The 10,336-nt window shown below is 40.8% G+C and overlaps 1 long non-coding RNA gene across 1 annotated transcript in view; it reads right to left on the reverse strand.

The window, feature by feature from the left end:
• LOC117951817 overlaps window positions 1–10,117 on the reverse strand; it is a 19,678-nt gene extending 9,561 nt beyond the window's left edge. Inside the window, exon 1 of the long non-coding RNA XR_004658253.1 lies at window positions 10,107–10,117. This is a non-coding gene — a long non-coding RNA (uncharacterized LOC117951817). The remainder of the gene's footprint in view (window positions 1–10,106) is intronic.
• Between the last annotated feature and the right edge of the window lie 219 nt (window positions 10,118–10,336).

The following is a 10,336-nucleotide window of genomic DNA, read 5'->3' on the forward strand; positions in this document are numbered from 1 at the left end:
TGTGTATATATACTCACCTGTTTCTAGTTGTCTCCCCCCCCTCCCCCGTGTGTATATATACCCACCTGTGTCCACCTACCCTTTGCCAGATTGTTGTTACTACTCCTGTTTCTCACTCTCCAGCATTTCTTAGCATTTCCAGTTTTTTACTGATTTATGATCTGTATTTTTTGACCATGTCTTCTGCCATTTAGATTTGTACACTATGTAACACTAACGTATTAACTTTAGTTGCACAGTTATTTTTGGATTTTATGGTCAATAAACCTAATTTATAGGAAATTATACCTAATGTTTGAGTTAGAAAAGCAGAAATTAGGAATGATTTAAGATCAAATCAAAGGAATTTATGTTGATGAATAATCACAAACTGGAATGAGTCAACTTTTACTCAATGTGATTTCTTTTTTAACTGCTATAAAATTGAATGAGACACCCTGAAATGAATGAAAGTAGAGATCTGTAATTGCCGAAGAGCGCTTAGTTTTTTGGGAAATTAACAAGAACATTGAAATGGGTCAATTTGACCCGAGGACAACACGAGGGTTAAATAGTGGTGTTGCTAACTTTAGTTTAAAACAAACCAAACTTGTAAGAAACCTGTGATCTTCCATAAGTGGGTAGCACGATATTGAGAAGCCGGCGGTTTCACCGAGCAGATCCCAGGACTTTCTCTGGATCCCCAGATGTTAAATCCACACGTAGCAGCAATGCCGGTGTTAAATAATGTCCGATGTGCTGCAACCTGCAAGATGCTGACAGGCAGCTTGCGTACGTAAAGAAGAACAGCAGGAATTCGATCATCACTTCGGGGAGAAAACTCAATAGTCAATTCACTAGCTCAGCCTATTCCCCCGTCCCCCGTCCGCACGCTGCAATCAATAGGTAATTTATCGGCGATAAAGCTGAGCGTTGCCCTGGGCTGGTTAGTGCATGTTGGCATGTGTGTTTTTGTGTGTAACTGCGAGAGTCGCTGGAGAGAACACACACACATAGACACGCACACACACACATTGTGACCTGTTAAGCAGCAGGTCTATAATCCGGGCCGTGCTGGGAGCCTACAAGAAGGCTCAGCCACCTGAACTGAGCCTTGTCTTTTTTTCTTCGGCGAATTTGCAGTTTAACAGTAAGAGAAACTTATTGTTGCAGTAAACCCTTTTCTGATTCGGTTTGATTCAAGAGAAATTCCCCTTTTGCTATATTTCTGTAAAAATGGGCCAATCAGAGGTGTCTGTTTTCAATTCATTGCCACGTAAAATAACTTTATGACAGAAAAGACAAACATACAAACTGCTTTTCTTTTTTTCTGTGTTCCTCATCTCTGCCCTGCCAGGCAGCCAGACTCTGTCAAGCTGTTTGTTGTGACTGTATTATGGGAGGAAAGCATCTCATCTCAGCATTCGGCGGGGTTGTGCGATGTGTGCCATGGCAACCCGCAGGATGGCGTGTGATTGATCGCACCGTCGCGAGGAGGGTTACAATCCCATGATGCAGAGGCAAATGAATCATTCTGACTCTGTGGCTGACACATCCGTTCTCCCCTACATGTTAGCAAGGCAAAACCTCCAGCAGGTGGATGTACAAATATGAGCGGGGGAGGCGGAGTTGTATTCAGAAGTCCGTTAATTACACACAGCATTAAACTGACTGAATTATGAAGTTTATGAAGTTATTTGTGACGGAGCTAGAGGGGGTTTTAATGGGCATACCTGCCATGAGAATGATACATGGTGTTCTGATTGTCAGGAACTTGGATAGGGCAAAGAGAAATTTAAATGAATTTAAGAGACATAACTTGATTTAAAAAAAGCAGACTTGCAGGACAGAGTTTGTTCTATTTGCATTTTAGCTGCGCAAGCTAGATAATAGCCACAAAAAATGTTTTCATGTCAACTATTTGTCTTGTTGCATTAGAAAGCATCTAAAAATGGAAACTAGTTTGAGTGAAGTTCTTCATGTTGGACGATAAAGAGCTATACAGATCGTCCAATTGAACATCTAAATAATAAAAAACTAATAATGGCATTTATTGCATGGCGTGGCTGAATACTCAATTCTGATGAGTCAATCCCAGCATTTGAAACAGACCTATAACAGGCCGTTGCCGTGGACAGTGTAATAGTTCATTGTCATGACCGTAATAGTGTTTATTTTACTCTTATAGCCAACTGGAACACAAGCCATGCAAGTAACGTGCAAACATGTCTCAGCGCACCACTTACTACATTGACACTGTATCCTTGCGCATGTCTCACTAACCTGGAGTGTATCAGTGTGTGGCACTACTACTGCAGATAGAGGTTTGATCACAGACTGGTGGACCATTTTTTACCTTCTTGTTGTCTTGGGGTCAAATCTGACACATTTTGTGATGCTTCTATGTCAGAAACATGGTTCTTTCAAACTAAAATTCACCCAAAAATAACATGGATGGTTCCATAATTGATCACTATACTTTTATGTTTGACCTGGGAGAAAAACTGTGATCATCCATGAACATGTGTTTCTCGGATTTTGCCTATTAGTTGTAATAATTGCTGCTTATTTTTCTTAATAATTAGGCGCAATTTCATGTTAATGAGATTCATTCATCATCAGTTCCATATGTAAAACTAGTGGTAATAAGTTATGAAGTTGGCCAAAAGGATGTAACACAGAAGTAGGTGATCATTTACAGGCTGTTTTAGGATTTATAAGCAGGCTGTTTTTGGCGTCCATTCAAAATCTTCCTGTGATGACCAAGGGTTGGGGTATGCTTTCATTAATCAATGAATCAATTAGTATACTTTATAGATCACCATGGGGAAATTCAGTAAAGAAATGACTGTTGTTTCAGCGACATATCCTGACCAATACAGGAGTTTGAACCATTTTGGAGCAAGCCCTTTGCCAGCAACTGCTTTTGGAAATGATGTGAATGTCCTCTCCTATCCCTGAAAAGGTTATTAAAATTAAAATAACTATAATGCAAGGTTGGACCCCAAAAGCTGTCTCGATCTTTACTGAGATGCCTAGGATGTTGTGACTATATGCCAATCAAGGACAACCCATGACAGACACTTGTTTTGAGTGTTTTTAACAAAAAGAAAGAAAAACAACATGCCATGGAGCTGCTGATAGATGTTGGCAGGGCCTACGGGCATTTTTTAACCAATCAAAAACATTTTCTCATGTGTCAGTTGTAGTGGCTGGAGATGTCCTGTACATGGGTGACATTGTCTTTGTCCTCTGACCTCCAACACAGACATCGACACTGGTTACGCTAAAATGTTTTGTAAAAGCTTTGAAATAAAAAAATAAAAAAAATCTATGCTGTGGAGACAACTTTGCGTGAGTGTCTCACATCTGTCTCTACAAAAAGTGTGTTACATGCATATGATTAAACCACGTGAAATAACATATGCAACTAGCATCCCATTGTTCAACAAACACATAATACCTGCAGTTTAGATGTGAGTCCCAGTGTCATGGGAGTAAGGCGGAAACAAGCAATTATTTTCATTGGTGATTAATCTGTTGAGTTATTTTATTTTGGATTAATGGGTTAGTTGTTTGAAAATGGTGAAAAATGTGGATCAGTGTTTCCCAAAGTCCAAGATGATGTCCTCAAATGTCTTGTTTTGTCCACAATTCAAAAATATTCAGTTTACTGTCAGAGGAAAGAATAACTAGAATATATTATTTAATAGGCTGGAATCAGAGAATTCTGATGTTTGAAAGATTTAAATGTATTAATCTTATCTTTATAGTTGGCGATCAATGTAATAGTTGACAACGGATCGATTAATCTTTGCAGCTACACATAGGAATAATTAACAATGTCTTCAGAGCGCTTTTCTGTCTTGTCTGATGTCCTTTACCAGGATGTTTGTCGTACTCAACTATGGTTAAAATGATAAAAATGTCCCCTGCTTTCACCAGCCTTTCACTAAGTTCCTGATAGGGACAAACAAGGCTAAAGGCTACGTTCGGACGGATCAAAACCTATTATGCATCCTGTCTGTTGGACTGGACAGTGTTTGTATTGGCTGGTGTTGTGCCTTGGTGCGGCTGGTCCGCTCTCGAGTAAAAAAACAAAAAACTGTCATTTTCACTGAGACTACTATCCCTGAAGCCTTTCGGCAGCACTTGTTCTTCAGTTTGTCTTCCTGTGGAATAAGGACAGCACAGGATGTGTTGATCCTGAAAGACAGCAGTAGACGGAAAGGCAAAGAGAAGGTAGAAAAATGGAGAATGGCATTGGGAGTGCAGGTATTTCGTAGACCCTGAGGTCTGGGAGATGTAAAGGGATGATGTAAAACTCACTGAGTTGTAACGCCGCTGAGACGTTTGTAGCATAGCAGCTTCCATGGCGGGTGGTGATTGGAGGCTTGTGAGACAAGAATAAGGTTGTGTGAAGTCAGCAAATAAAACAACAGCCTGCGAAATAGAGAAGCCAAGAAAGTAATCAAACTGCTGTTAAGCACTCGACCAGAGAGCCATTAACCTTCTACCCAAACTGCAGTTCTGCAGGATAATCCAACCAACCCTCTAGCAGACAAACAAGTGTCTCGCCAAGCTAGCTAATCAATACAACAATCAAGGAATTTGGACCTTGGCAATTAACAAGCCATCAAGATGGCCCAAAAGCAATCCACCCTAAAACCAGCCACACACTTGGTTGCTGTTGCATTAAAAAGCTTTGGCATCAGCCAAAGGTTTCGGATTAAAGCACCGACGGCACAGGTTCTGGTTGTAAAATAAAATACTTTAAAAGTTTTAATTTTACTTGAATTTTTTTTATTTTCTCTATATTAATACCGGCTATAAAAATACTTCATTGTGCCTTACTAGATTGAAATACAACACCAAATTTAGCAGTCAGGTTTACTGGTTGGCTTTTTTACAATCCCCAAAAGTGTCACAATGTTTTTTTTTTTTTTTTTATGAGAGTCAAGCAAGGAGACGTGTACAAGGACAAAGACAAAAAGGAAAGGACAGTAAAAAAAAATATGGAGGGGGAAGTTTAAGAGAGAGGATGGGATAGAGAGAGTGAAGAAAGAGATATAGAAAAAGTGAAGGAAAAGAGGGTGAGGTAGAGGTTAGCTCCAAATGCACTGTATCTAACTGTATATTGGGAAAAAGTCTATGTCCACAACGTTCCACATCTGGGACGGCTCCGGCTGGATGTCCGTCCCCTTCCTTTGTGTTGAAATTCTAACCTCTGTCTGATTCCTGAGGACTATGGTTACCTGGTCCCCAGATCTCTGCAGGGTAAATCCAGACAGCTAGCTAGACTATCTGTCCAGTCTGAGTGGTGCAGAGGCACTGTTGCTCCATCCGGTGCTTAGCACCGTCCAAGACGATTCTGAGCGGTTTAAAGAAATGCCAATTAACCAGAGCACGTTTTTCTTCTATCCTCTGCTGTGTGGACTAGCCAGACCCTCCTTTACAGTGCTGTGGCAAAGCAAGACTAGAAAGAAAGAGACCTACAGAGAGACTAACACATTACAGTGTGGAGTTTGTAAAACGATGGATTAAGCCTGGATTTCATTATTTACTGTATGTCCAAGATTCAACTCCTTCATGTCTGTTAATTCTTAGGCCCATTATTGCCAACAACTGGTCTAGTGTGTTGGTCTGAAGTCCTGCAGATTAAAGGAGGATGCATTTAAAAAGCAGGAGACGTTTCCCTGCTGGCCTTTAGAGGTCACGATGCTGACCATTAAACACAACATGCCCGCCTCCAGGCCGGCATCTTTGCTGCATGTCGTGCATCTCTCTCCCAAAAACATAGTTTCTAGCGGAGTAAAGTTCAAGGGTAATGACTCAACACTTAGTTAGGGTAGTTCCTCCTTCTGTCAACTGTTTCCTTCTTTCACTCATTTGTCTCTTCTGTCTCTTATTTTCTGTTTTTATCCCAACACAAACCCTCTGATTCTCTCTCTCTCTCTCTGATACATCAGCATCCCTGAGAGAGGCAGCAGAGCACTCAAAGTGATTTATATATGCATAGAGTCCTTCCAGCTAGCACTGAATGCATATTTCCCTCCTGAACACACCACGCCATTAGCATACTAGTATAACAGTATTTATTACTTAAAAATAATTAAAAAATGAAAGCCTCACATTGGCTACACAGACAGCAGTTGAATTGCAAATGAACACACACACACACATACAGTCCTGCAGACACATACATGCATGAAACATAAACATGCACACAAATGCATGCATTTAAGGTTAATTCAGTCTCCCACACAAACATATGCCATGCCCATCAATAAGTAATTACACTGAAAGATTCTCTTTTTGCATGAAACCATAATTCACTCTGAACTGCTACCTGGTTTGTGTACAAATGTGAAGTCCCATAAAAATGGATCACGACTGGCATGGACAAACTGTCTGCTGCTCCTCGGGTTTGGATGGGGATTGAAGGAGTGATGGATCAACACTGCAAAGAGTTGAGCGCCACCAGAGGCTGCTGGTCTCGATCACATTCACAACTAAAATCCAATCTCCGGTTTTTCAAAGGGTCTTTCTTGTCCATCAAATGTCTCCAGGTCATTGGGGATTCTGCCATCCTTCCAGGCTTGATAAACAATCAGTGACTGCAGCAGATGCTGTGAATGACAAACGCTGGTGTTGAAAATGTGTGTGTGAAGTAGTCTCACTTTGCCAGACCTATCTCCACACCCCACATAACAGACACATATTCTGGGATAGGAGGGAAAAAACACTCTTGGTTGTTTGTATTTTTTTTAAACCAATCACATTACTCTTGGGCCGTGGTAAGCTTTGGGCGACGGTGGCTCTGTAAAATGGTGTCGGCGGGGAATCTTTTGGGTGGAACATTTTTAGCCCACCAAAAAAAAACTGATAGGCTTGCAGCTCTAAACCTGCTGGTACGACATGGACCTGGGGAACGCCATTGTTCCGACCTCGAGTAGTTAAGGTAAGGATAGCCGATTGGCCAGGGGATAGGACCTGCACATAAGGGGTTACATTACGGAGAATTTAGGTCACTAAACTGCAAACCAGCGCAGAGATTGTGTGGATTAGACTAGATAAACATTTAAATGTGTTAACTAGAGAAAAGTAGTTCAGATTTTATATTATAGGAGGTAGCTGTTTCAGTCCCTCCAGTAAAACGCGATCATGCAATCACATACTTCAATGCGTAATCGGCCAAAGTAGTCAAATATTTGCATATGGAGATATTTATACGGGGGACACATTTTTTCAAATACGCCGCACTTTTGCCGCATAAATTCTTGATTTCTGCGCTAAATAATGCCAGGCATGCAGGATTACACTCTTTTTTTAAAGATTCATTTGGGCTTTTCTGCATTTAATTTGTCAGGACAGCTAGGTGGGAAAGGGGGAAGACACGCAGGATATCATCACAGGTCGGACTCGAACCCTGGACCTCCGCGTCAAGATATATCCTTTCAGTACATGTGCGAAAGGATGTCTTACAGACTGCTGTATCATCTCTTTAAAAAGCCATGTTTGAGCCTTAACAAGCCTTTTTCATTCCTCCATTCTGTTTAATTTGCCTCATTTGTTAAATCTCACCTTAACCTTTAAACGTATTACTGTAGCCTAGTTTACCTTTCCAGCCAGAGAACATTACAGCCTCATGGACCCATGGCGGATAAAGTGTGTATCCGGGTCACATCCTTAAGGATGCAAACAGAGCGCTAACAGAGGCCCCAGGTTGGCTGCAGATGAAGCCCTGGGCCCCTCTACAGGCACGTAAGCACGTTGTGGAAAGTTAAAAGGAGAATAAACCAGAGATATGTTTTAGCATCTGACATCACCTTTCCCAGCAGACCTGCCCAATGCCACGAAGCATCGTCTGACCTCTTCAACCGTGGACACACTCCACTTCCATAAACCTCCAGCTGAACTCAAGATCCAACGTATGTTCAAGTCAGAGGGGCTTTGAAAGTGCAAAACACAACAGAATCTACATTATGCATTGAATTTGTGAGAACAGATCTTACGAAGCATCGTTCCTAAGTAGTTGCCTCCAGTGGTGCCTCTGGCAGATCTTATTTTTCCAGGATTTACCTTGCCTTTAGAGTATATAGTTACATAGTAATATACAGTTATATTATTACTGTATTATAAAATCTACGGTCTAAATTGGAGGTTTATAGTCAGGCTTCATGGCTTCACCCAGCCCTGTCTCCTAAAAATGACGTTCATACACAACTAAACTCCACTGTCAATCCCGTTTCACAGGAAACATCTTCTGCTGGACTACGTTTGGTTTTGAAGTCTCACAAATACTGCAGGTCACATGGTGCAATCCAAGGTCATGCAACCACATCTGCAGGATCAATCCGACAGATTAAAGAAGCAAAGCCTGCTGACATGCAGGGATGGGAAGTAACAAAGTATTTGTACTTTGTTACTGTAGTCAAGTATTTCAGATATTTTTACTTCACTATTTATTTTCGTGTCAACTTTTTACTTTTGTTCCTTACATTTTTAACATGAATATTGGTACTTTCTACTCCTACATTTTACAAAATTGGCTTTCTACTTTAGTTTGAAAATGTCAGTAAAGATACTGTTATTATTTTTCACGTCATTAATACCAAATTTAATCTAATTGGATGGGAATATACATAAGGGATAATGTACAGCGAGGCGTTTTTCATCTTTTATGTCTTGGGTATTCCATTCCCAAGTATGGAAAGTTTATATGAAAACAGAATACTGAGAAAGGCAAATAGTATTGTGGGCAATCAGAAGCACCCCTTTTCTCTTCATTTGAACGGCTACCCTAAGGACTACGATACTGTGCTCCTTTGTTAAAAAAAAACAGATCCAAGCTCTCCTTTGTTCCACAGGTCATTAAACTCTTAATAAGGATGTCCCGTTAGATGATAGATAGGTTTTGTGCATTTATTGTAATTTCTCTTTCTCCCAGCTGGTCTGGAACTCTACCCCCCCACTTCATAGTACTTTGGGCTATGGTATGAGTGGTAATATACGTATGTTATGTTATGTTTTTCTTCCTGCTTGCCTTATCTGTCCTAATGTTTTAATACCGTGTGATATGATTTTTATACTGCAACATAATTTCCCCATGGGGACAATGAACATGAACTGAACTGAACTTGAACTGTCTGTGGTTATTGTTGTGAATACAACGCCGACAGGGTGATCAGGACCCCAACACCATGAACCACTGGCTTTCAATAATTTACCATCAGATTTTAAAAAACACATAGAGGTAAATGCATATTGCTATTTGTTGTTTGTTTCAGTAACTTTAAATGTACAGTGTCGGTCAGTTAGATTTGTTCTCCTGCTAGCAATGACCATGTCTTGGTTCTCTAGCATTTAGTTGAGTAACCAAAGTAACATTATGGTTAGCGAGCGGTCACTGTCTTTGAAAATAATCTAATACTAGCTAATGCATTATCTGCATTTATAGTTTTATATTCAAAATAAATGCAGTAACTTGATTTAATGTAACAGTGCTGTAGTAGCGCCCCCCTAGGGATGTGGTCCAGGCACGTCCAGCTGGGAGGAGGCCCCAGGGAAGACCCAGGAATATGTGGAGGGACGTCCAGCTGGGTGGAGGCCTCGGGGGAGACCCAGGACTAGGTAGAGAGATAATATCTCCAACCTGGCCTAGGAACGCCTCGGGATCCCCCAGTCGGAGCTGGTTGATGTGGCTCGGGAAAGGGAAGTTTGGGGTTCCCCTGCTGGAGATGCTGCCCCCGCAACCCGATGCCGGATAAGCAGATGAAGATGGATGGATGGATGGATGGAGTGCTGTAGTAACGTTAACATTACTCGGTCCTGTTTTCAAGACTTCTGAAGTTAACGTTAATTGGTCTTGTCCCAAATTGACTTTATTTTGTGCTAGTATTAACGTTAAAGTCACAAACCTGTCAAACGTAAATCAGAGGACTCGACTTAATTCCTATCTTGCTATTAAGTCAGAATCTTCTTGACATGGTGTCCCAGTCTCTGTCACAATAATCATCTATGAGATGTTCATTAAGTAAGCTGTTTGTGTTAGTGTGTGATTTTATTTACTCATTTATAATTGCATTAAGTATTAATGCATCACTTTATCATCTATGGACCAAAACATCATTCAGGTGTGCAGTGACAATCTCAATCACTCAATTCACTAATGAATTCCTTCATGAGTCAAACATATCAGTGAGCTGTTGCAATACAATCTCTATCTTGTTTAGTTAATCACAGACACATTACTTTATTAATCCACGCATGTGTTCATTAATCAACTCATTTAGCGGTTCATTCAGTGCCAGCACGCCTCCATTCATACAGTCATACCTTAGTCATACATGTTCAG

This window comes from Etheostoma cragini, chromosome 10 (assembly GCF_013103735.1).
Source record: "Etheostoma cragini isolate CJK2018 chromosome 10, CSU_Ecrag_1.0, whole genome shotgun sequence".
In the NCBI taxonomy this organism is placed as follows: domain Eukaryota; kingdom Metazoa; phylum Chordata; class Actinopteri; order Perciformes; family Percidae; genus Etheostoma; species Etheostoma cragini.